Source organism: Zeus faber (assembly GCF_960531495.2).
Source record: "Zeus faber genome assembly, chromosome: 16".
NCBI lineage: Eukaryota > Metazoa > Chordata > Actinopteri > Zeiformes > Zeidae > Zeus > Zeus faber.
The window spans coordinates 26415724-26442153 of NC_137202.1; the positions used below are offsets into that span (position 1 = coordinate 26415724).

The window sequence follows — 26430 nt, forward strand, 5'->3', positions numbered from 1 at the left end:
GGAGAGATTCCGGTAAAATATTATCTTTATTTAATTTTGTTTATCTCTAGTTTATTGAGCTTAAAAACAACTAATGGGCAGGCCATATAAAGGATGACTTAATCATTAAAGCATGTAGATTCATAAAATGTTTTCTAGAAAAGTATGCCACTTTTGCTTATACATGATAGTCCAAATAAAAAAAGTCCCGTCAATGGACTCACGTGCATGAGGCAATTTTGGAAATAAATAAATATTACGCTAGCCTACGTTGGTTGGGGCAACACGTAAACACAAAGAAGTTCCTTCAGCTTTGGGCCTACATATTCTCAGATAAAAATCAAGCAGAATAAAAACTGCTGCTGTGTTTACCAACGCAGCCTACCCACGGATGGGGGAGGGGGCTTCTTTCTATATCGACAAAGCTATTTGACTAGAGGTGAAAGGTCAGTTTTAGATCGTTCAAAATGATTGGCTTTCCGTTGCCACCTTCTATGAATGAGCAAATCTGACAAGCACTTCATCGAAATGATCGAGCCAATTTTTTTTTCGACGGCGAGGGGAAAAAAAATATTGTGATAATACTCGTCACCGTTTTATCGCCCAGCACTAATTCAAATTGTGCTTAGTGGGAATTATTTTCACCGGGCATTTTGACCGGAGAGATTTAAATATGTTGGAATCCAACAGAATTAACGGATAACGGAAACTCTGGTCGGGATGAGCCCGTGGCTCACGGGACGGGGCAGAGGTCAAAGTCAGCCACCGCCTGCCCAACGCTTCACCTCCGCCCATCTCCCGCTCTTCAGGCCCATGAATCCCTCTTTCCCCGCATTCTGCTCGTCTCCGTTGTCGTCCCCCTCGTTGTCTTTCTGTCCATGGAGCTATCTAACTGAATATTCCAACCTCATCTATTATACCGAGTTCACAGCCCAACCTCCAAACACACACACGTACCCTGCCCGTCCTACGTAGACGGCTACCAAGAGACGCTGCAGCAGAGCAGACAAGGTGCCACTGAACCACTGGAGAAGGATGAGAGCGAGAGAGGAAGGGAGGAGAAAGAGAGAGAGAGAGGGAGGGAGGAGAAAGAGGGGGGGAAGAAAGAGAGAGAGGGAGGAGAGAGGGGGGGAGAGAGAGAGGGAGGAGAGAGGGGGGGAGAGAGAGAGAGGGAGGAGAGAGGGGGGGGAGAAAGAGAGAGAGAGGGAGGAGAGAGAGGGAGGGGGGAAAGAGAGAGAGAGAGAGAGGAGAGAGAGGGGGGAGACCGGGGGAAGGAGAAAGAGAGAGGGGGGAGAAAGAGAGAGAGAGGGAGGAGAAAGAGAGAGGGGGGAAAGAGAGAGAGAGGGAGGAGAAAGAGAGAGAGGGGGGGGCTTGGTTTACATCCCATGGCACTCAGACCTCAAGTAACTTTAGCAAAGAAAAATAAGCAGGAGCACAGGTAGAAAAAAGAAGAAGAAAAAGGAAAAGAAGTTCAGGCAGCGGGGACTAAATGAACATCCCTCTCTGGGTGCAGGCCGGGGGCTGAGTCCGCTCCGCTAATGTCCGCCCCCCGGCGCCCGGCGCGGCGGAGGGCGGGGGTCCGGTCAAGGCTACAAGTTCCTCTCCGCCAGAAAGGAGGCCTCCAGGGTGTACAGTACGCGGCGGCGGCTCTCTCCCGGTAATGTCCTCGCTGCGGTGTATTCGGGGGGGGGGGGGGGGGGGCGTCTCGTGATCCAAACGTACTGGAGTTATGATATTAACACTGAATCCTCCCAAAATGTGACTTTTAACTCAGATCGTGGATCGTGCCGCCCCCCCGACGCATCCTGCAAACACCTTTCCAATAAAATCATGTAACAAAGGTCCAAACGATTGACTTCGGATTCTTTTTTTTTTTTTTTTTACAATGTCAGTTTCTACGGTCGCAGCACAAAGCCAAGGTCAGAGTCCACCCCCCCCTCTCCTCCATCCGTCAGCAGTTGTGCTCCCGGCTGTAAAAAGAAAAAAAAAAGAAAAGAAAAACCAAATAAAAGATTCTTGCTGACTGGCGCTTACTCCGGGTGCTTGTCTTATCGTTGACTAACCCTCGTGAGGATGAAGCAGCGAACACAGAGGAGCATGTTTTTCCAGGTGCAGGTTCAAGTCCCTTCTGCGGCGGTTGCTGGACGAGTAAAAGTGCGGCACCACGCGCCGCGAGCAGCTGTTCCCGTCTTCCAGCCAGACAGAGAGCGCCTCCTTTTAGAAGTCGGGGAAAATGCGATCGATGAAAGTAGTGTTTGGGAACCAGATGGTGTCACGAAACCTTCACCGGTAACTGGGCTGTAGTTCTCCTCTGCTTTGTACGGGCAGTACAGCAGTATGGAATGCGCAGGCAATTGTCAACTTTGACTCGATTCAGAGAAAAGATTAAGCATCTATCGCCCAAAAAAAAAATTATTAAAAAAAGGGGAATTTCAGGCTTCAGGCTGCTCGTACGCTGAGCCTGTTGGGAAATATGGAAACATCTCCCACATGCTCAGCTTGAGAAAACGGCAGCTTGGATGCACCACGGCAGTGTTCTGAGAAAACCACCCCGAGCCAGGAGGTGGTGAAACACAGTGCTGACATGAACCTCTGTAAATCAGAGTGACCACGCCGGCACGGTGCGGACCTGAGCTCCAGGGCAGGACGGTGTCATTTTTATTTCTGGCAGCGGTGAAGGAGCAGCGTATCCCCGCGGGGGTTGCAGTTTAGCGGCGAGGGGGGGCGGGGCAACGCTGAAGTGACGAGCCACTGTAAAGTTTTGTTTCTCTTGAAGCCCATGAACACAGGATGGAAGACAGTCAATGATGATAACTTAACAATATTATTGTGTTTATATTTCATAGCACACGCAATATGCACTCTTGTAACTTTCACCAGCAAAACAATATAAAACAAAAAAGATATATACTGTATACTATACTAATATATACTATATTTTATATTATGTGCAATGATGATGGAACCCAGCGGTGATATCCCGTGACCGCGATATTGCGGTTATCAGTCACAGCCCTAGTACTAGGTACTACAGACTACATGCCTGTATTATCATCCGGCATACTGTATGTGAGTAAAAAGAACGATGGCTTATAGGGCACGCTACATCGTCATATAGCCACACCACTTCCTTTCAGTGCGTCGCGGGTTGATGACGACGGCACTGCACAGAAACTGTTGCTGCTGTCTCTCCCTGACGATGCACTGTAGGATGTGCTTGCCAGCGTAACATGTAGTATTTACATACTACGGTATTTCACCAGACGAAGTATGTCGTCCTGGTGCTTACCATTTGAGTATAGTATGGTTGCAGACAAAACCATCGCAAACCCTAGTTTGGCATACGAAGTAGTATACTCGTAGTAGTATGTAGTAATAGTAGTATGTTATTTTGGATGCAGCGTAGGGCTTTGGGATATGTCTGTATATATCTTAAGACGGTAGAAGAATTACTAGTGTTTATATTCTTTTAACACATTTACTGTCCCTATGTCGCAAATCTGGAGCAGAACTGCTTTACAGCAATGTTTTACGTCATTTGGAGTCACAGTGCTTTAGAATATCTGCAGGTGGGAACGAATGTAAACAAGCATGGAGGATTGTGGCGCTTCGGGAAATGACTCACGTGCCCAAGACGGTGCACGGAGCTTAACAGGGAAGAAATAAAACCACTGTCCGTTGTTTCTAACTTTTTTAAAGGGTGTTGATGAAAAACCGTTGTGTTTTGTCGCCAAACACCAACTTGCGTTTAATAATGATACCTCAAATTGCACGATGGCACCATTCACGGATAATTACAACATTTGGCCGTCTGCTACCATGCCGCGACAGCATAAGGTGAGGGTGCCTAGTACTGACCCGAACCAAACTACCTTTTTTGGAGGCATTTTTAACGACTGCGTTTTAGTTCAAGGTTTCAGTGAATGAAAGGTCAATGTCGGATTTCGGTATATACAGCACTTTATATACAGCATTTTTGTTCCACTTACTTTGCCTCTCCTGAGAATTTGAGCGCCTTGACAAGCGTCACAAATAGGCTTTCCCATGTGTTTTTTTTTAATATAAACTATTTATAAATTGAATATACAGAAACTTGCTTTTTAGCCATACCGCCCAGCCCTAATGCAGCGTATGCTTTGAATAGAATGGAACCCTCTTCTTAAAGCTGCCTCCCACTGATTTCACATTGTTACCAACTCTACTGGTTAGTTTAGCCTCAACCTTTGAACTTCAAAAGCTTATGCTTGTGTGGTCGCTGAATGCTCTCCAAATCTGCATGGAAAATCCAGCACTATAGCCGACTTGCTCAATAGACGTGTTGTCCAAAGGCCATAGTCTCGCAGTTGCAAAGAGGCCGAACAAGTGTGACGAAATGTTTTTTATTTAACGGAGACCGGGAATCCCAACTCGGATTATCATAGTCCACTTTTTGTCAAGTACTGTTTTAACCAGAGCTTGAAATATTTCACTTCTGGGGCCAAAATCCATGATTAATTGACAATGCAAGACAATGTAAGGCGGTGACTGTGGATCCAAGCAGAGAGTGCAATAGAAAAACTTTTAATAGCTCAAAAATACAAAAAACACTGAAGGTGGTCTTTGACGTGGCACAAACCCCATGTTTTTCTCCTACATAGCACCTCAGTGGCAGCGTTAAGTGATGTATGCGGGTGCTGGGAAAAAGAAGGGTAGGCCTCTAGCTCCCAACACCACACATGGGACTCTCCTGCTGCCTTGCCCTGCCAGCTGGCTGTCGGCCCAGCTCATGCCAGGCAGCACACTCCCATTGTCCTCTAGGTGTTTCAGGGTGATTTGAGAATGAAAATAGAGGGACGGACAACAGCCTCCCTCTCTGCGTCTGTTTTTCTTCAACACGGGAACAAAGAATGATTGGCGCCGACGCCATTTATCAACCCTGTGATTCATTCCGTTTGTGTACTTTTTCTCCGAGTGTGGAAAGTAATCTGAGTGACCGCACCTTTACAAAACTCAATTCATATTAGTAGCACAATATCAAAAACAGCTTTTCGTTTTACCGCCACACATTGTCTGCCACAACTGGGTCCGCTACTGCTTTTATCGCAGCGATTCCTGGTGGTGAGCAAAGTGAGGCTTCTTTTGCATTTTCCCAACAGAAGGAGATCGTGTTTGTTCTTGGCTGGTCCGGTGATGTCCCACTGACAGAGTGAGCTGTGCTGTGGCCCTCCTCCAAGAGGGCCATCTGGCCCCCAGGACCAGGCCGGGCCGTCCATCCCCTCGCCTCCCCTGTGGAGGAGACAGCAGGGGGTGGGCAGGGTTGATGTGGCCCAGCAGGCCTCCAGAGTAAACCACTACCTATTATCATCAGACTATACCCGTTCCCTGCCATTTCCTTCGCAGCCTCCGGCATAGCACGCTAGCGCCCCGCAGCACTGACAGCTTGTCAGCGTGGTCTCTTAGAGGAGAGCGGGACAGAGTGAGAAAAGTGTGAGTCTCCTCCCTATCTCCCTAATAGCTTTCTGTTCAAAGAGAAAAGTGCCAATGTGTCCTTCTCACCACGTTACTCTTCAGAGGTCAGTCAGAGTCCAGGCTGTCGCATTATCACCGAAGGAACGGCGAGGGGAGAAGTGGACAGCGAGAGGCTGAGAGCTATGACACCGCGCCACACTGTACAAGACGGAAGTGAACGACGAAAGAACTTCACGAACACAAGCAACACGGGCACGCTCAACACGAAACGTGACGATACAGCAAGGGAGCGAACAAGAAGAGAAAGTTTAACTCATAGAAATACCAAGTCCACTTGAACGGCTACAACACGATGGGGTGGCTTGCACACGCTGCCGACTTCCAATTTAAAACTGTCTTTTTGCTTGGAAAGTTCTGCTTCGTCATACACTGGTGCCTTTGAGAAACACCAAATCAACTCACACACCTGTCGCAGACAGAGTTTTTGCATAAACACATTTGTGACCGAGAGAGCAAACCCACAATTTGTCAACAGTAAGGAACATCCTGTCACATCCAGAAACTCATTATTTTTTTCTTTTTTAGAGGAGGCTGTTGTGAACTCTGTTTCGTTTTAATGTGGCTGACAGAAACCTGGCAACAGAGAGACAATTTTGGGCTTTCAGGCCGTGGCGCTAAGCTCCACAGCTGACGGGAGAGTAAGCCAGAGGATGCGAGAGGAGGTTTGAGGTACCAAGGTCAGGAGAGAGCGCAGATGAATCACTGGTTTATTCGCCTCTCAAGATCAAGGCGACCTTCAATTTCTGCCAGTAACAGTCACACACGCTCCTTCCTCCTCTAGATTAAGGTAAAACAGATTCCACTCTGCACACCATCATTTCTCACACAAAGGTCATATTTATAGGCCACCTACAGCCAGTTTCACTTCCTGCTTTTTCCTCCTTAATCTTTCCCCAAACAGGATTTGGGGGTGCAGTTGGTGACATATGTCACATATAAGCAACACCATGGAAACCAGTAATAAATGAGGCACATTCTCAACAATACTAGGTGACTAGCTAGTCACAGTAATGGAGAGCATGACATGAATGTGAACATAGTGACCGCTCCAACATGTTTTGAGAAGGAGGACTTTTTAATATCATCGATTCACAAAATAGGCTGTAGTTGGTCCGTCCGTCCGTCGTAAAGAGACAGTGTCAGCTTTTTCCAAGTATAGTTAAGCAAGAGCTTGACATCTTTTACTTTTCTGCTAAATACGGTGAAAAAAAGAAAAAGTATGGTGGTGACTATGGAATTGTTTGCAGCAGTGACTTCCATAGAAAGTGTAAAACCTACTGGAGGTAAGTTTTATAACGTTTTTTTAAATACAAATTGTATTATTTGACATTTACATGTTTTCTGGAAAGGAGTCAACTGCCTTGCACAAACCTGCTTAGGAGATTCACAAAGGCCATGAATCCCAAATCCTACGGTCTGCTACCATGACGCTGTGCCCAATGTGGTGATACTATCCAAATGCATTCAATCCAAAAGCCACTTGTTGAGTTAACGCCTCTGGCTTGACCACAGGCTTTTACTCACGTAGTAGCTGCTGGATTAAAATGTATTTGAATAGGCCAAAATGCAGGAGCTGCCTTTCACTCATAGCTGAAGGGTATGTGATTTTACCAAATGATCCAGGGCTATTCTTCCTTCTTCTATCTTATCCTATAACTACTTTGATGATAATAGTACACAAATTTGATAGAGAAAGCAAGGAACCATGGTGGGGGAGTGAGTTTGCGTTAAATGCATACAGCTGCTCCTCTAATGCACACATCGCTGTGACAAACCCCCACCAACAGCTGAACGGGCCTCCAGCATTAGCATATGTAAAGGGAAGTAGCTGGTTTGAGGTGGGTGTGGGGAGAAAGACTGTTGGGTGGCTGTGATTTGGGCTTGGGTTGGGTCAGGGGGGACCATGACATTCAAAGTAACCCCCCTCCTTTTAGAACCAACAGGAAGGACAAAAAAAAAGAAAAAACGCAGAATTCATTGTTTCTCTGGAAAAAAAAAAAAGATGCCATGTTTCATGTCATGCATCGGGCCCCGATAGTGTCCACTACCAGCCACAAAAGCTCTTCCTCAACTCACCAAACTATCGACCATGACCGTCCTGCAGGCAGCACCAAGATCGCAAGAGACAGAGATGGGTAGAGGAGGGGGGTTGCAAGCTCTGAGAATGCCTCTATCGACACACAATATGCTGAGCATGCACTTTTTTTTTTTTTTATAACTCTCAGCAGAGGTCACAGCAATAGATAGATGTGATACTAGAAGGTGAGTGTGGTGGTAAAAGCAGGAGGCTGAAGAAATTCTGGGAGCAGGAAGGATAAAGACAGCAGGAAAAATGCTCTTAAAGGAAAATGGATCCACGGTCCTTTATTGATGGTTGTAATTTGAACATCAGAGTCATCATTTAAAATATTAAAAAAAGAGACGTGTGTTCCACAGGAGAGTGCTTCTGTGAGAATAGATTTGATTTAGGCCAGTCCAACTGCCTGAATCTGACATACAGTCAGTCCAACGGACTGGAGAGATCAGGGCGGGTTGGGGCCCAAGGGGTAACCTGAAGAGAAGGGACTTTCTGGCGAAAGACGGATAACGATTCAACCAGCAGGGCAGTGATTTGATTTCCATTCCAGTGCTGGGGATGAGCGATTCTCTGAGACCCCCATCGCAGTGGTGGAGATAGGCGGCCAGCAGGGGCGGAGGAGCGGAGTGAACGAGCCAAAATTGGTATCTTAACAATGACTTATCGTACATAGAGGCAGTTTGATGCAGTCTTGACACGTAATCACGAGATGCCCGCATGCCACCAGGAGTTCATTTTAATGAGCAATACGTTGGTGTTCATTCCTACCACTTCCCTATGACTTAAGGCAAAACCTTTGCTTCGCACAGACTGTTTCTCGGAGGTAAGAGGCTGGGATCATGTTAATGGCAGGAAATGACAGACCTTAATCAAGCTGAATGAATGTCAGCAAGTATAGGTCTTTGTGCCACATTGTGCTTTGATCCAGCATTTGAAGGCAGGTTCTGGCCTTTGATTTGACTTAAAGGGCAGGAAAATAGTTTAAGAACCCCCCCCAGGGTGGTAGCACTTTGTCACTGGGTCCCAGCGAAAAAAGACAAAACCCATTCATCAAGCTTCACACATGTGAAACAGGTTCCATGGAGAGTTGCACATTCCCACAAAACAGTGCTCATTTCCACATGGGTAATTTAAATACCAAGGGTAGCCCTTACACAAATTAACACATGTGCACGAGGACACACACTCACAAAACCTTTTGCATGGCAGGTAGATCTGACGCCCGTGAAATCATACCCTGAAACCTATTTACTGCGCAAAGAACTATTCTGTAAACACGCTGGTGCATTTTAGTGCGCTGGCAACCTGAGCCAACTAAAGTCAGTGTGGAAGCCATTGAGTTGCACCATGTAATTACAGCACTCAACGATTTAAAACACTATAATATGGCAAAGACCAAAGGGTTTTGTGCTGATTGCTTCCACCGTGGGGGTGTGGGACCTGGTCAAACCCGTGGCGATACAATGAGGCACACCTGGAAAAAAAACGGTGCCCTTCGAACCACCGAGGGGCACAAAGTGTACGCCATCTTTCGGGAGCATGTGACCGTGAGCAGGCGTTTGGAGAATGACTTGCCAGGCATTTTCTCCAGCTCTCTCCATAAAGGGAGGTACGATGTGGTGAGACGAGTTCTTAGTCATGCAGAGCAGGAGGAGGAGGAGGAGGAGGATCTGTTTAGGGAAACTACCCAAGAGAGAGGGAAGGAGAACGGGAGGGGGAAGCAGCTGCTCAGCAGTTCACGAACACAGCATCTCTCCACTGTCACAACTCCTCCCCTCCACCAAACCTCAGCCCCCCCCCACCCCCGGTCTCCTCCTTCCAGTTCAGTTCCATCGAGGCCCTTTGTCTGCAATCATTGGAGACCTGGGATGCTGACCTGTCCCCACTGTCATCCTCATGTTGATCCATCTCCAGTGCACAGAGGAACGAGAGGGACAGACGGAGAGATGATTGAAAGTCAGGGAGAAAAAAAAGGGGAGCAGGGGAGGTAAGGGGCGGGTGGCAGAGCGTAAAGATTCAGTCGGCGCGTCCATGCCGGCTGTTGCTGGGCAACGATGTTTTTGCGAATATGACAGGGCTGACTGATGGCTTCCCCACCCCTTTTGGAACACAAAAAAACCCAGAAAGTTGAGGAAGAGATGAGAGGTTGCTGAGCATGGCACAGCGGGTGCCAGAGCTAGGACCAGGCATGCCGAAACAATGGCCTTCTTGCTTTAATCAAATGCAAGGAAATTAACAAATCTGCCAAAATTAAAGTGCACTCATCTGTTAAAAAAACAGTGCAATAGGATTTCCCTGTGACCCATAGCAACACGAGGCGTAATTCTAAACATATGATATCCTATTACAAATAGAGATAAAAAAAATATTTTCTGTAAAAACATATTTAATGGTGGTTGTTGTATGCCACAGTATAATGCCTCTGATACACTCAGATACCAACAAAATATATTTTCAAATGTTGCTGATAACAAATTGAACATTCCCCAAGCAGTGGTCTGGGTTTGTAAATTTTGCATGCACATTGCAATGATTTGAATGCAATTTCACTGTATGTGAGAATTGTGATCTATGATGATACTTTCTTTTATGGAAAAATAAATTCCCCCCACCGGAATAACGCCGATACCAACCACAACAGGGCAAAGTTTAGCACATACCACTACCATGGTTCCTGCTACGTTTCAGTTAGATGACGTCTGTTACACTTCTTAGATAATGAGGGTTTCTGACGGGAGTCTAAATTTAGCATGTGAATAATAATCGCCAGCCGGGCTTGAGTGTTGCTTTTCATTGGGAGTTTGGCAGGGGCAAACTCTAGCACTGTACTGCACGCTAGCTCATGGGCGCTGTTCAATAGATGTGTGCAAGGGAACATGCAGCCAGGAAGCGAGAGAATCGTTGACATTGGAAACCTAACAGTTGGGAAGCTCCACGGCAACTTGGACAGTGCTGTCGGTGCCGTTTATGAACCTGTGGAAGGATGCCATATGCCCAAAGGAGAGCTAGTTCAGGGGCAGCAACTATAAATTATAAAGAACAGAACAGCCTAGAAGTGGTTCGATAAAGGGATGCATCAGCCTGTTTGTTACCTAAGGGCAATGTTGGCATAGCCTCACGACAAAAGGCAGATGTAATGCAATTGCACTCAGAACACAGAGCAAAAGTTTTGCTGAAAAAACAACAAAAAACAAGATAGAACTTTTTCAAAGTGAAGACAGTGGCCACCTGTAGCATATGTTCCACGACACTAATTTCCTCCAGTAATTAATGAGCAACTCCAAAGGGAACAGTCCGATTAAGTGAAAACTCTTATCCTCCACAGGCTACGCGAGAAAAAAAAAAAAGTCTCCTTTATTAGTCAGGAGAACTCTCCTGCTTTGGTTAATCATGCTGCTGGCATCTTCTTGTCCACCAAACTGAGTAACTTTGAAAGCTGTACGCTGATAGCGGCATGAAAAACATCTGTTTCCAGGGTCCAAACCCACATGCGATGGCCAGTCACTGCAGGGGAACCAGCACATGTAGGTAACGACCAACATGCAAAAACCCCAGGCAGCCGAGATATAGAGCAACATGCCAAACGCAACAATTCACCAAGGCTAGGGAGAAGAAACAAGACAGAGAAAGCAAACCGTGGAAACATGGAAAAGGGGGGTCATAAGCAAGGGTGCACTCATATTAAAGGAAGCATTTCAAAATGTTCACTGTTTCTAATAGCATAAAAATAAGTGCAATTTTTTATTTCCAACTATGAACAGTGATATTTAGATTGACTACTTTAAAGGTTGAGAGTGCAAGTTTTCTGGCGAGCCCACTGAAGGGGCGTGTTCTGGATTCACAAAAAAAAAACATTAATTAGGAGCCATAGGGTGCTTATATGTAAACTTTGATATTATAATGTTATATGTAAAGGTTGTCTCAAAAGAGGACAAAATAACATGTATTTAACATTGAATCATTTATTTCTTTAAAGATGGGATGTGGAGTGCCACGTTATTAATTAGATAATTTTACATAGTTTAATATCAGGATGCACATCATGCACACCGTGTCTGCCGGCACTATACACAGATGCACAGTAGCACTTTAAAAACAGAACATTATGACCTTGACCCAGTTCAATGCAACAGAGGCAGAAAGAGTATCCTAAAGCCAAAACGAGGTGCATGTAATAAAGCTTTCTTGGATAGCCATGGTGTGCATTGTGCTATTGGCTATAAAGCTGAGTAATACCCTGTACATCGTTAAAGAGGTGTGCCTTCAATGAAGTACCGCAGCCTTTTTGTGCGGGGGAGAGTGGATGGAGGGGAGTGCATGGGAAACGGTCCGAGATATTTCCATTCCCTCACCCGTTTATGGAAACATTATGAGAGCAAGGTTCAGTTCTCATGGAGGAGAAAAAAAAACTTAGAGAGGCGAGAGAGTGTGGGGGAGACAGTGAAGGAGAGGCCAGTGGAGAGAGTGAATTAGCAGGCAGGACTGTGGAAATGCTTCTTTTAGCCATTTTCACAGGCAAGGACCTTCTATTGCCATGTGTGAGTGTGTATGAGTGAATGTGTGTGTGTGTGTGTATCCCTCATTGTCTAATTCTCCCTTTGGCAAAGCCACAAAAAGCCTCCTTTTATCCATCCAGCACATCAAGCCTTATTGAGAGAAGGCACAGAGGGGGCAGGCAGCGATCACGTGTGCCAGGGTGACATGGTTTTTTCCCCCTCGTTAATACTAGCCCGGCGCCCAAAACACCATCTCCTCTGGAGTGAGGCATTAATGCTGCTGACAAACGGGCGAAAAGGAGCAGTGCATCTGTTCTATGTATTTGCATTTCTTTGGCTCAGATCACAATACACCACTTGACTCGGAGGTAAGCGAAAATCCTCAGTCGGGCGTGAGAAAACCGCCCCATCAATGAGGCCCGTTTTCTTTTCTTTTCTCGCCCCATTCCCTCCGCGGTTTCTTTAACTGGGGTAACACAGTTACGCATCATGAGGAGCAGCTTGTACAAAACAAAATCCTGCCAAATGAGAGGCAGGTTCAGGCAGCAGACAGGTCTAGTCTATTAATGATTCTATCTCATCACATTCTGTTTACTCTGTGTTCCTCGGGAGCACTGTAGAAAGAGGATTCAAGTGCAATTTCAGGCCATGGTAATGTACGCCATTCGGCAATCTGCAGTTCTAATTGCATAGTGAGAAGAATTCCCTACATCTTTAGCAGTGAGACACAACAGCTGCAGCTGGCATGGCATGCAATGGGTGTGTTCCAAAGAGGCTGAGGAGCAAAAGGGGTGTCGGACGAAAAGACTGACACACACACACACACACACACACACACACACACACACACACACACACACACACACACACACACACACACACACACACACACACACACACACACACACACACACACACACACACACGTCAAATGCCAATACAAGGAATCACCACACACACACACACACACATACACACAATTCTGGCTGCTCAAGAGTCCAGGTCTGCGAGACCCTCATGGGCCTGTGTTACACCTGTGTTCTCAAGTCACTTGCCTCAACTGCGGCCACTCTTCAGCGCCCCCCTGATCTAGCTGATTTAGAGAGGAGCCAGCTGCGGCGTCCATCCCTCCCTCCATTCCACCCAGTTAACTTGCCAGGGCAGATTATTCCTCCCCCACTTCCATTCCCTGTGTCCACTCTTCACCACACCGGCTCGCCATCCCATGAGATATGAATGCCATGACAGTCTTTGGGTGGTTTTTGCTCAATCTTTGCCTCGCGATCTGCCCTCCCTGCCCTCAATTCCTACCCTCCCTCACACCTCCCAACACTACGCACCACCCCAATTCTGAATTCTGCTAAACGGAGGGAAGTGTCTAGAGAGATGAGTGCGGATGAATACATTCCATCCACCAAGTGCACTCATCCGACCTGACGTGAGGCCCCCAATGATCAAGCAAACTTTGACCTTTAAAGCCCATCGAGGCCAGCGATCTGATGAGATGCTGGATAAAGGGGAGGGAAGAAGAAAAAAACAACACAAAAGAAGCACCTTCCAACAGCACGAAGGAGCTTCAGCCCAAACCCACAATACAAAAAAAAAAAACGACCTCACTGATCAATGCTCCAAGGAGTCCAAGGGCATCAATATTTATGTAATTCACATCGACATAAAGGCGAGTTAAGTTGTTAAATGCATTTCCACCACACTTAAGCAGAGTTCAAGGCACAGATGAAAAGGGAGACCGCAAGGAGGAGCCTGTCCTTAATCGTGCAGGCGGCCCCGGTTTGACAACAGCATAGCGAGTGAGCCCAGATTGCTCCCATCCTTATCTCGACACTACAGGAGGCTGTAGGAATGTCAGAGAGGTGGCAGTGTTTGAAGTAAACACCAAGCGTAAGCTGCTGTGCAAACCGAGTTCACACAACCTTTTTGGACTACAAACAAACCCCTTAAAATAAACTCCCAGTCTCAACTTGGGGGAGATTGGGAGATTCGACGCGGGGTTCGATACATGCAGTCTGCAGATTACATCAACTTCCACCGCTATAAACGGAAAATCAGTTCTTTGTTAACCAGCATGAAAACACTGGCTAATGTTTCTTTTTTTTTTTTTTTTTTTTATAAATCGGAATAGAAATGCAATCTCATGATTTGTCACTTGTGATTTGCATGCACAAATCCCGTCCCTTCTGATGAGCCAGAAAATGTTTCCCTTCCGCCCTTGAAATACTGCAATAGCTCATAAAAGCATAACTCAAGTCTTAATGATAACCCTTTTTTGAAATGCTGCACTCACTCACGCAATTCAACAACAAGATACTGCAGTGGAGAAGCCAGCAGCCAGGAAAAAAAACAAAAAACAGCACCGACTTACTTGGGAAGTGATTGGGTTTGAAAAGCAAGAAATCACCTCGGGGGCCTCGGGATCAAACTGCCATTCAGTGACAATTAAACAAAATGACAGGAAACAATTAACCTATGCTCCTTATTCTGCCCAAAACACCAGGGGGAAAAAAAAAAGTCAAATGTCACCACCTATGTGAATGGATCTACGTGTGTGACCCGAAGAGAATGTGCGAGAAAACCCAAACGTCCGAATACCGTTGGAAAGGGCGGCGATTATCCCCATACAAAATCTGACGAGATACTTTCCAGACCAGCCCAGCTGGTGAGAAGAGACTAAAGTGGAGTATGTGTCAATAAACTGACTGTGACATCTGATTTGGGGTATTTGCGCTCGACCTAAATAAACATTCTCTTTAGGGTGAGGCAGTTTGGGGGAATATAATTACAGCCCGCGACTGCTCGTGGTCTCAGATAAGCACCTAGCTGTGGACGTGGAGCAGACCATGGTTCAGAGGTCTGGCCAAATCCCAGACAGCTGAAAACGGAGATGCATCTCGCCTTAAAAGTCCTGTTTACATTTCAGGGAGCTTTACGTGCTTCGGGTAAACACATCCGGAAGGAAAAGGGGGAGGGTTGCTGGCTGACAACACGCCAGGGGTGACTGCTGGTCATTGTGAATATTGCTCCTGGGATCTTAACGGAGTGTCTGGGACATTGTTAGGCAGGATGTGTTACGTAATCTTCTCTGAGTCGCTCGCCCTCATCTTTGCGAATGGAGTCCCGTACAAAAGGCGAGCATTTACTGTCGCGCGGGCGCTCCCTTTGGCTCGGGATCCCCACAGCATCCCCAGAGCACCCAGGGGCTTAACTCCAAATGTCTACAGCAGCTCTCAATACACAGGAGGAGGAGGAGGGTTAAAGTCGATCTCCTCGACAATGACAAACAGTGCGATTACAGGAGGGAGGAGAACAGCAGAATAAGGCCACTGTCACTCTGGATCATTATCCTCAGTAGAAAGACTTTAGAAATCGGATAAAAGGAAGGCTGATTAAAATGATGTTGTAAAAAAAAAAAGGGGGGGGGGGGGGGGGGGCATAACAACCGAGATGGAATCTACCACTCCGACTTCACATTAGCTCCGCCTGGCTGGGCCACTTCCCCTTATATACCCTGTTCTTCTTATAATACCACCACTACAGCTCTGTGCAGGGTGCAGTGAGCCACTCTGAGCATTAGCCATCCCTTTCATTCTATCTGAGAGGGACAGGGTGCCCAATAAGCACCGGTAAAACTCTGGCCTATCTATCTGAAACAGCCACACGAAACACCACGGCTTAGAAAACAAAGCAAATGACAGTAAAATGGCTTTGATTTTTGAAGTGATGTTTGAGACCATACTGGGGCTAAACATGGATGCTCCACCTTACTGTATAAACTATGACAACATTTTCAAATGATCCCCAACGTTAACACAATAGCATTTCTGATGAATATATATAAGCAATAACATTTCTCATATGATGATTTGAGAAATGTATTCATTGATTGAATTCAACTTTGAAAAGATAAATAAATAAAACAAATAATAAATAATATATATATACATATTATTAACATGTAAATATATAATATAATCATCATTGTAGTCATAGAACATTCCGAAATGTTCCCAAATCCGAGCTCTGTGATTATACTGTGTGTGGAGACATTTGGGGAAGAGCGAGGGACGGTCTCCGCCAGTGTCGGACGTCACTGAAAATCACGGATTCTTTCTTTCTTTCGCTCGCCTTTTGCGGCGGCGCCGGGCTCGGGTTGGGAGGAGGGCGCACCTGGACCACAACACTGGTCAGACGATTGGCTGTTCGGGTCACATGGTTGTTCCTCTGCTGTACGATTGGCTGTTTGTGCCCTGTCTTTGTAGGTAGAGGAATACAGACCCAAAAAACTGTATCAAAAATAAATCTCGTAAATTTATCATCGTTATAGTGGAAGATTTAATAGGGATTTAATCGTTTTATCGTCCAGCCCTAAAACATTAATACCAATATTATGACACCATGGCCCAGACTTTGTGGTATAAACACGTGATTCCTCCTTCAATGGGTTGAAGCTGAAGAAAATAAATCCTCGGCCTGAGAAACTTCCATTGTATTCTGATTCATGAACCATGAATGGGAAAACAAATGAGACCAACATCCTGTGGCCTATTGGTTTTGTCAGCGGTAGTTAGAGGACAATGAGGCTCCGAAAACCACGACATCACAACAATTTGTCTCATGTCAGCACTCTGGTAACATGAAAAGGAACTCATCAAATACAGTTTCTTTCTCATTGCGGATAAAGGCACCTGTGGGAAAGAATTCCTTCCATTTAAAAGCCGATATGTACGTTACTGCAAAGAGCAAAACATTGCACTGCTTAATTCACCACAAGGAACGGCACCAAGTGTTCACCAGAGCACTCTATTAAGCTGTTCTAGATGATGGCAATGATTTCCACATAAACTACCCACGTGCACCCTATGCACTCTGGTTCTAAGCATTTCAAAATATTTATCATAACTTGGAGAAGACTTATCATGGTGTGCAATACTGGATCTATTGAAGCAATCCTTGAGCTAGGTCAAATCGGATGACTGTGTAAAGACAGTAACGTTGAGAGAAGGCACTGCAACGCATGGTCTGCTGGCTACAACTGAGGTTAAGTGAAGGATACTGGCTCCACTAGCAATCCCCTAATGGTTTGTGCATGCATGGACGCACCCACGGACACACACACACTCACACACTCACACTCACACACTCACACACTCACACACTCACACACTCACACACTCACACACTCACACCAACAGATCGGAACACATTATAGCACATCTGTCACGGCTCTGCTCCATTTGACTTGTTAATTACAATCAACCCCTATCAGGAACACTTCCGTCTACTTTTACGCTTTTAAACAACTCATCCGATGGTGATTTGCTCCTTGGCTTTCACTTTGTCAATTCCACACTCACGAAAAGAGATTTGTGTCTGAACTGTATCCTACAGTGACCTATAGAGTTTTTTTACTCTTTTATATTTTGAAATTTTTTGGCTTAAATAATTCTCAGTTTGGTCCATGCGTACTGAGAATCACTGAAAACCGGAGTCAAATTCCTTGAATATGTAAGAGTACTTGGCCAACAAAGCCAGATTCTGATTCTAATATGCGTGCTATCTTCAACAGAGTCTGTGCTCCGAAGCCTTCTAACCAACAGCAGCCACTTATTTTACCTTCACCCACACTGTTAGGGAAGACGAGTGAGATGAGATGAAAAAACAAGGAAAATTAAAGAATGTCGCTGGAAGTGAAAAGCCATGCTGTGCAAGCTCGGGGAGTTGCCCTCCCCCGCACCTAACCCCTCTCGGACTCCCCAGACAAGCCCTTTCTCTTTCGCTACAGTAAGGAAGAGGTATGCACTGCGGCACTCACCAAATCCCTTCTTATCTCCCATTGGAGGCTGGCTGGGGGGCAGAGAGGTCAGCAGCCCCGATTGTTTGGGCCCATTGAGGGGAACACAGAGAGAGTTAAACCCCCCCCCCCAGGTCACGACTGGTCTCTGGACTCAGTGTCGCTCTGGTAAATGACTGCCCAGCACTCATTCTCTCCATTGTAGACCAGTGACGGACATGTAGACAAAACATGTAAGGAGGGTCAGCAACTTTCCGTGACCCATTCCACAACATTCCCGATATGGACACTAATGAGTCCCTAAGGGAACAGAAGCTATCAACATAATTCATCTTGGCGGACAAGTTACAACATAAGCTTGACTATAGAAAATCCATAATGCATGAACTTGAGGTATTTGGCAGTGACATTGTTTAATGATTGGCTTGGTGGAACAAAGCGCGATCCACCCCTTTCTCACAGCTCTGTCAAGTGGTGTTTGCACTGCTGACCACCTAGCACCCACTGTGAAAAGGATCACAAAGAGAGGCCAAGCAAAAACCACTGTGTCCATATGAGGAAAGAGAGTTCCTCCTTTTGAAAGGGCCTACCACATTTTAGAGACCGAGCTCTCAAGTCAGTCTCTGAGAACAATAAAACTATTCGCAACAGAAACAAACCAACATGTAAAACCCGAGCAAGCAGTGTCAAAATAGTCTGGCAGTTCAGTGGTACAGAGGCGTTCTATTTTGGAACTATCCATTGACTTTTATGATCGGAAAGATGCTTGTCCTTTATCATTGATCCGACGATCCACATTCCAGTATTGTGTCCGAAAAAGCCAAGGAGATAATCGAAAGGAATCTTGGTACGCATTGAAATAGAAAGAGGCCTTCCATTCAGGATGACTTCTTGGGCTACAAAACCATACATTAAAGATCATATGGGGCTCCATCTGTCTCTCTGTGTGTAGGTTTCAGCTTAGTGGTGACAGCCATGCAGGGTCAAAGATTACAGGGTCAGCCGCCGTAAGCTGCCAATACAGTGATGTTTTTGAATAAACACATGCAAAACAAGTTTGTGACACAAGTTTGTGTCACTCATAGAGACCAAAAAGCATTTATTGTCCATACTCATTATTGGTGCCTAAAACAAGACAGATGCAGAACCCATCGGTGTGCATTAAAAGCCCTAAAATAGCACATGTATCTTCAGCAATTACACAGAATCAGAGTTATCTGTGCATAATCTTGTGTCTTATCCATCCGTTTATTAATTGTCTAGCTAGGCATGAGCGGGCCATGATGGCAAAGTGGGTCAGCAGAGGGCTCAACCTTTTAACCTATGCAGCCGCCGCTTCCCGCTCAGCTCTGCAGAAGACAGACACTGCATTGACAGGGGTCGACAGGGTCTCCACCCGAGACGGCAATCCAGGCATTTGACATCTAACTGTCATTTTGCCATCTGCTATCCCTGGCGGTCTGACTTCTGCCCATGGCATCATCGATTCTCTGGGATATTACTGAGTGGCTGAGATGGTGCAAAATGGTGCTTTGAAAAAAAGCGGCTTTCACATAGGACGCAGTGTGCGCTGCGCTCACCTATTGGTGGAGCGCAGGGCACACCTCCCAGATTTTGTGACTTGGCGCGAGGGGCGCTCCCGGGAAGAAATGCATTGGAAGCAATGGGAGATGAGAGTTTTGCGGTGTTATTTCTGACATGTTGGCCACAACTGATCTACAGCACAAGCCAGGTGTGAAATTCTCAGTCTATCAATTACTTTTTGACACAGAGACAAAATAACATTGTATACACAACAGCTCATTCACGTCTGGTGATCTTCTTGTAAATGGTCTTTGTTTAGTTCAGTTTACAAATAAAAGGTCATGTTTTTATTGGTACTTATGTGCAGTTTCTCTTTAGAGAATCTTGCAATGAGGGAGAATAACTACACATTGTGACTCTGTTCAATAGTTCAGAAAATAGTCCTCTGAAATAAAATGCTGAGCAGGACATGGGTTCGAACCCCCTATCTTGTCTATGCATGGAACGGCCTACAGACCATCTCCTTTTCGGCATTTTTGTCGGTTTGACCATCATGAACAGCAATTCCTCCTTGGCATAAACAAACTCCAATCCCCTGCGTGCAGCCATGTTTGCTACCCATGCCTACATGACATCTAAAGTGCAAAATACTCTTTTATGTGCTTTTGTACTTAAACCTGCAACATGCTTCTGTGCCTTTCAATATACTTTGTATGTTTTGATGTGTTTTGAAGGATGAGGGGTCATCCGAATGTTTCCATCAACACTCGACTCCAATCAGCTTTATGTCAGTCCAACCCCTATATCCTCCCCTGCTCTACCAATCAGCATTTACCCACAAACCCATGATCTGCGCTGTTAATGTTTGTATTCACAGAGGGGTGTTTAAGCCTTTCGTAACATGCCTGTAAATGACATGCACTTGATCTGACCAAATGTAGAGCACATCTGTGACCACTCGCTGCAGAAGCTTAATGATAATGTTAGCTTCTAACCAATCAACCACACATCTACTTAAACACAGACAAGTAAAGAGGCCATGCAATTAACAAGGCAGCACAGAGATATAGCTAAAAAGTAACCTCCAGTAAATTTCATCTCCCGCTTTGCTTTCCCCCCTTAATCTTTCCTCTAAATAGAGAATGGGGGTGCAGTTATTAAATGAATGTCACGCCTTTGCAAAACCATACAAACCAATGATAATACAACGATAACACTATTAGCAAGCCCTAGCATCAATAATGGACAGAGGAAGTGAATGTCGTTACTTCAGCGAAGGTCTCGAGTTTTCTCTTCCACTCGACTGAAAATGATGATAAATAACTGACCACTTGCCAGGGGGCTGTAGATGCTCTTCCTCAAAGAGGCAGAACCTTTAGTGATGAAATCAGTTATTTCGCCAGGGAGTGCGATACAAAAGTGCAGCTGAGAGATTCCCAAAAATACTGAAGGTCGCCTTAAAGCTGCATTCAGAACCAGAATGCTGATTCAATATGAAAAAATAATAAACACATAAAATGTGCAGTGAGAGCAGAGGCATCAAACAGCCAATAGTAAATCCATAAATACAGACCAGTAAAGTATGCAAATACACCAGATCCTGACCTATTTCCCCTGTCATAGGAAACATGACCAACAAGGTAATAGAAGCACTATGAATAAATCTTACAGCAGATTTCAACCTATTGTGAGCTGGCAGTTTCAAAGGCCTGGACTAGCTCACCAGTATTTAAATGGTTGACTACAGCAGCGACTCCTCCGTCAGATAATCTACAGCAGTTCTCATGGGTTGTCCTATGAGAACTACTGAACTATCTACCCTCATTCATGTTTTATCTTTCACCGGCAGACCCGGCCAGATGAAGACTGGCAGGCTCTTTTCCAATAAACTCAGAAAAAAAAAACCATGAACCTAATGGAAACATCTTATGCTTTCCCTGACAGTGATGAGTGGACTTTTAAAACCATCCATAAATCCAGACTGCTATCTCAACAAACCCTGTCAAGAAGAAAAGGACACAGGCGAGAATGAGTCTGGCTCTCACAACAGGTCTGGGTAGCATGTGATTGGCTGACTGTTGGCTGGCTGGTTTTGGAGCAACAGGATTTGGTCAGGCGGCCTTTTGTGCACAGGCCAGCCAGAGCAGGGCAGGCCCCCTTGATCCCAGTCACATGCCGTGGGTGTGGGATCTTTTTGGGGGAGAGGTGTTCGGTTGTACATGCCTCTCTGGCACAAAAGGGAGAAGTGCATCACCGCTAAACTAACCTCTTTTTTCATACCACTGGACTCACATCATGACCACTCAGCACATCGGTAGCAAAGCACCGTGGGAAAGGACACAAACAAGGGGTGGAGACTGTGACGGAGCTGGGGAAAAATGCAGAAGAATGTTAAAACCAATCACTTATGTTAATTCATTTTCACCATCTCAGTAAAGTCGTACAACAGCTCTTTGTTATGGGAGTATATTAAAGGAAGTCTACCTTCTCATTTCTTAGGGGACAAATCGTGCATAAGCTGGGCGTCTACAAATAAGCAGGAATTTACATCATAAAACAGCTTTGCAATGACAATATCCCTGTGGTGTGTTACAGAAAACGGTTTCTCTGCCAGGCCTGACAGGTGCCTTCATTATTCAACCACACGCTGATTGTGAACATTGCTTTATGATAAAGGACGTATCAATCAATTACCCTTTGTGTGGTACTCTGCAACAGTCGCTGTGCTTACTGAGATGTAAATACTATTTCTCATATGTGGCCCTACATCCAACAAAACTTCTCCCACAGCCTTTATTCAACTCACACGAAAACTTTCTTATGCTCCTCCATTGCCATAGTTGCTCATTGATCTGGTTTTTGCACTTGGGTAAGATCTAGATAATCTGCCGCTTTAATGTACCACGTTGTTTCCAATGTACCACGTTGGAAACACAGAATTCCCAGGTGAGTGGTGAGTGAACACCATTCACGTCCACTCTTCCAATTTTCACGAGGCTAAAATCAGCTCATCAGAACCCCAATAAACGGATGTTGGATTGCTGAACTGCAAGAAAGACATAACCAAATAGATGGCAAATACGTTTCACATAACACTAAACATTGTTATCAACATTATTCGTGCACATGCATGCTATGGTGATATGCACCGTTAAATCTAGAGCTCTGAACGGTTTCTGCATTTACCAGCAGTCTTGCTCAATAATATCTAACTATTTCCTCATAGGTCAGCTGAGAAGTGTGGGATTTAGAGAAAATCCGGTTCAACTGTTATTGGTCCTGTGTGAGCCCATGACAGCTGGAGTTGGGTCTAATATTTGTGTGTAAAGGAAAAATATGCAAAACATGGACAAGACAAAACAAAACAAACGGGGGGACCCTTACTGCGGACTAGTTTTAAAGTTGTTGATGCCAGGACAGCTAAACCAAAGTCGAAAGCATGAAAAAAGTCCTTTATACATTTTCATACCCAATGTAGGGGCGAGGAATCCACAGAGACACACATGCAGGGTACTAAAAACTAAGGAGTGCTCACACTATAATCTAGTGTAAAGTGGGCCTATTTGATTTCTATCATGGTAAATAAGGCCGGTGTGTATGCCAAACCTCTACAGGAAATACAGCAAACGATATGGTGCTGGTAGACAAAGAATATTTAACTTGTTTACTCTCAAAGCCCTTAGCACTAGCACACTGTATAACTGATAATGCCGTGCAAGACTTAGCCTGCCTTAATTTGTTAAGAGTTATTTTGGGGAAATCAAAACCCCAATAAGGAGCTATTGTTCTGGAGCCTGGTGTCACTGACATCCCCCTCATGCAGCTGAAGGTTTACATGGAGGTCACTTAAATCAACATATTGAAGCTAGGTAATAGAACTCCCTCTAATTAGAGATGTGGACTCAAGTCATTGTGACTTGGACTCGAGTCCTACGAGGCATTGTGACTAGGACTCAAGCTAACTCGAGTCACCGTTTTGATGACTCGCAACTTGAAAGAAATGACTTGGGACTCGACTTGGACGTTAAAGACTCTTGACTTGAGACATGATGACTCCAATGACTTATATAAGTTATAAGTTAAATGTTCTCAAATACAGAAACTTAAATAAAATATACGTTTTTCGAAATGGTTTAAAAATGTCGCACTTTTTGAAAAAACATCAATAATCTGTGGGCTCGGAGGCTCCAAAATCGGGATCGGCATCGTGGCTGTAAAATGTGGCATCGGTCGTGTTCCAAAAATATATATAGACGATAACATTTTTCTATCGTCTTACAATATATATATATCGTCATATCGCACAGCTCTAACATAAAATATAAAATGTTAAAATGTTAAATGTTGTCAGTATTCACATTACAAGTGTCAGTGTAACGTTAAACGGTATGCAAGCGCACACTGGGCATTGTCTTGATTGGAAGACACCCCTGTCAGTCAAGCTCCTCGCTTCTCGTCTGGTTGAATGAGAAGCACTCCCTCCGGTTACACAGACACACACACACACACACACACACACACACACAGACACAGACACACACACACACACACAGTATGAACGGATCAGATCATGATGGCGGCCGTGACTGTGCCAAGCGTCATCACGTTCAGATTCAAGATTTCATTTAATAATTTTCATTCAATCAAATCAATTTGTGCAAATCTGTTCATAGCTTTTAGAGAGTTTTGCAAATAAACAGACAGACAGACAGACAGACGGGGGTCGAGTCTAACAAACTGTGATCTTGTAGTCTGGCTGCCAGTATTTCACTGTTTAAAAGTGATGAGGAGGGAATCGTTTTTTGATTGAGAAGAAATTTATAAATATATAAGCTTTTATATAGTTATTTGTTTTTGTTTGATTAGATTTACTTCACTGAATATCAATAACAATAATACAAATTAAATTAATGATCATACTTTTTGAACAGGCTAGATAGATTGGCCAATGATATGATTATTAGACCTAACAGCTTGTCTTTGCTCTTCATAAAGAGCGGATACTGCAGGTAAGACTGCAGTATCTGGGGCGAATAAAAGGTGACTTGACTTGGGACTTGACTTGCTTTAACTAAGGACTCCACTTGACGTAACCTCTGGCTTGACTTGACCAAGGGAAAAATGCTTGAGACTTGGACCAAATGGCCTGAGACCTGGATAAGAAGGGCTTGGTCACACGTCTGCCTCTGATTCTCTCATCATTCGGGACAGGAGGGAATCAACAACAACGGTCCCGGCGCAGCCTGCCCAGCGCCAGTCACTGTGCGGTTTGCTCCTGACATTGGGTGGCCTCCGCTCGGCCCCGCTCGAAGTGACCAACAGAGGCCCGACCGCCCCCTACCGCTTCATGGGAGCATTCCAACAGAAAACACCTCCAAGGCTTATTCCTCCCGTTTCTGACGATCCGGTCAATAGAAGAAAAAAAACAATCGAAATCAAATAATAAATACAAACACATTTACAAAGAAATGACGGCACGGGGCGGCTAGCCCGTCATGTAGTTGTCGTCATCATTATTTACAGAATATATCGATATTTTGTTTTCGTTTTTATTTTGTCTTTACTTGATGTTTTGAGCTTACGATCGTATCTACGCCGAAAAAGAACACATATGAACAAATACAACAATCCGACTTTTAGTGAAAACAGCCAGATAGGGAGAAATGTGAGAAATGTATATTCCAAATAAAAGTGGAAATGCCTGTATAAATGACCAAAAAACGGGCTGGATAGTTTGCCCGGACACGTTGCGTTTCGTATCTCTATCTCCACCTCCGGCCTTCGGGTTTGGGTGGAACTTTTTACGGTCGAAACGAACTATCTACTTCGGGCATTTCGCCTAAAAGTTGCAGCGTCCACTCGCGGCGCGGAGCGTGTGAACCAGCCCGGCGCACCGCGTCCGTCCGTAGCTCCATCCCGACACGGAGGCGAATCGACCGCCTTACCTTCACGCGTGCAGGCTGCGCCCGGACAGGCTAGAAAGGCAGCGGTAGTTATCCTTTTGCCGGGGGGCACGGGGGGGTGGTGGGACGCGCCGCGGACACCTCCGTCCCTCAGCCTCCGCAGCGAAGCGGCGTCGTAGCGGAGACGACGGTCGCACGATCCGTCCGGTACCTATTCCCGTGACGTCATCGCGCAGCTCACTAGGCCCCGCCCCTCGACGCCGCGCTTCTTGCGAGATTGGAATAAAAAGGAGATAAAAAAAAAAAACAACAAAAAAAGAAGACAACAAACGCGTCACGGTGGGAGTATTTGCGTATCACAATTGGCGAATAAATGTAATAATAATAAAAATAAATAAATAATGAATGGGGAAAAAAAGATGAATAAATATTGCAATCCACCACACCTCCATCCTAAAGGCAAAACATACATATTTGCATTTCTCCGTCGGCAAGTAAAGAAGAGCCGCCCACACATATCAATTTAGATTGTTTATGAATGCAAAATAATAATATTTTTTATATAATATATTAATATCTGCATTTAAAGAAAAACATAATTATTTCGCTCCATCTACAAACAAATAATGTGTTTCGTGATTTTGCAAATACATGTGGCATCGTTTCTGTGTCATTAGATGCATTTTCATATATTCATAGTTTGCTTTCTGCTCTGCTCCCACACTTAAGTCAGAAGCGGGTGAACCTGAACACAAAGCACCACAGTGGCACCATCCGGTGAAGATCCTAAAAAACATGCTGTTCATTTCATTACAATTATTTAGCCGTTCAGACTTTTTCTTCTTCTTTCGGCTGCTCCCGTCAGGGGAACAAAACCAAAAACCCAAAGATGGGAATGGCTACTCATTTTTTATTTTTTTTGCTCTCAACTGTCAAATCTTTAGATCGCTTTCTTCTGTTCTACATTTGTCTAAAGACAGAAACCTACTTCTGTCTTGAACGATTTCACATAGTTTAGAACAAAAGAAAAGCCATTCCTTTAAACCATTATATCATTTGTCTTATACGCGTGACTTTGCTTTTATTTGTATTCATTGTTTTTATTTTTATTATGTGGCTTTTATTTAGATTTGACAC

General features: G+C 44.9%; 1 protein-coding gene across 1 annotated transcript in view; it reads right to left on the reverse strand.

The window, feature by feature from the left end:
* LOC307242701 (signal-induced proliferation-associated 1-like protein 2) overlaps positions 1-25398 on the reverse strand; it is an 82176-nt gene extending 56778 nt beyond the window's left edge. Inside the window, exon 1 of the mRNA XM_080017246.1 lies at positions 25336-25398. The gene's annotated coding sequence lies outside the window, so the exon portion shown is untranslated. The remainder of the gene's footprint in view (positions 1-25335) is intronic.
* Positions 25399-26430: the final 1032 nt, after the last annotated feature.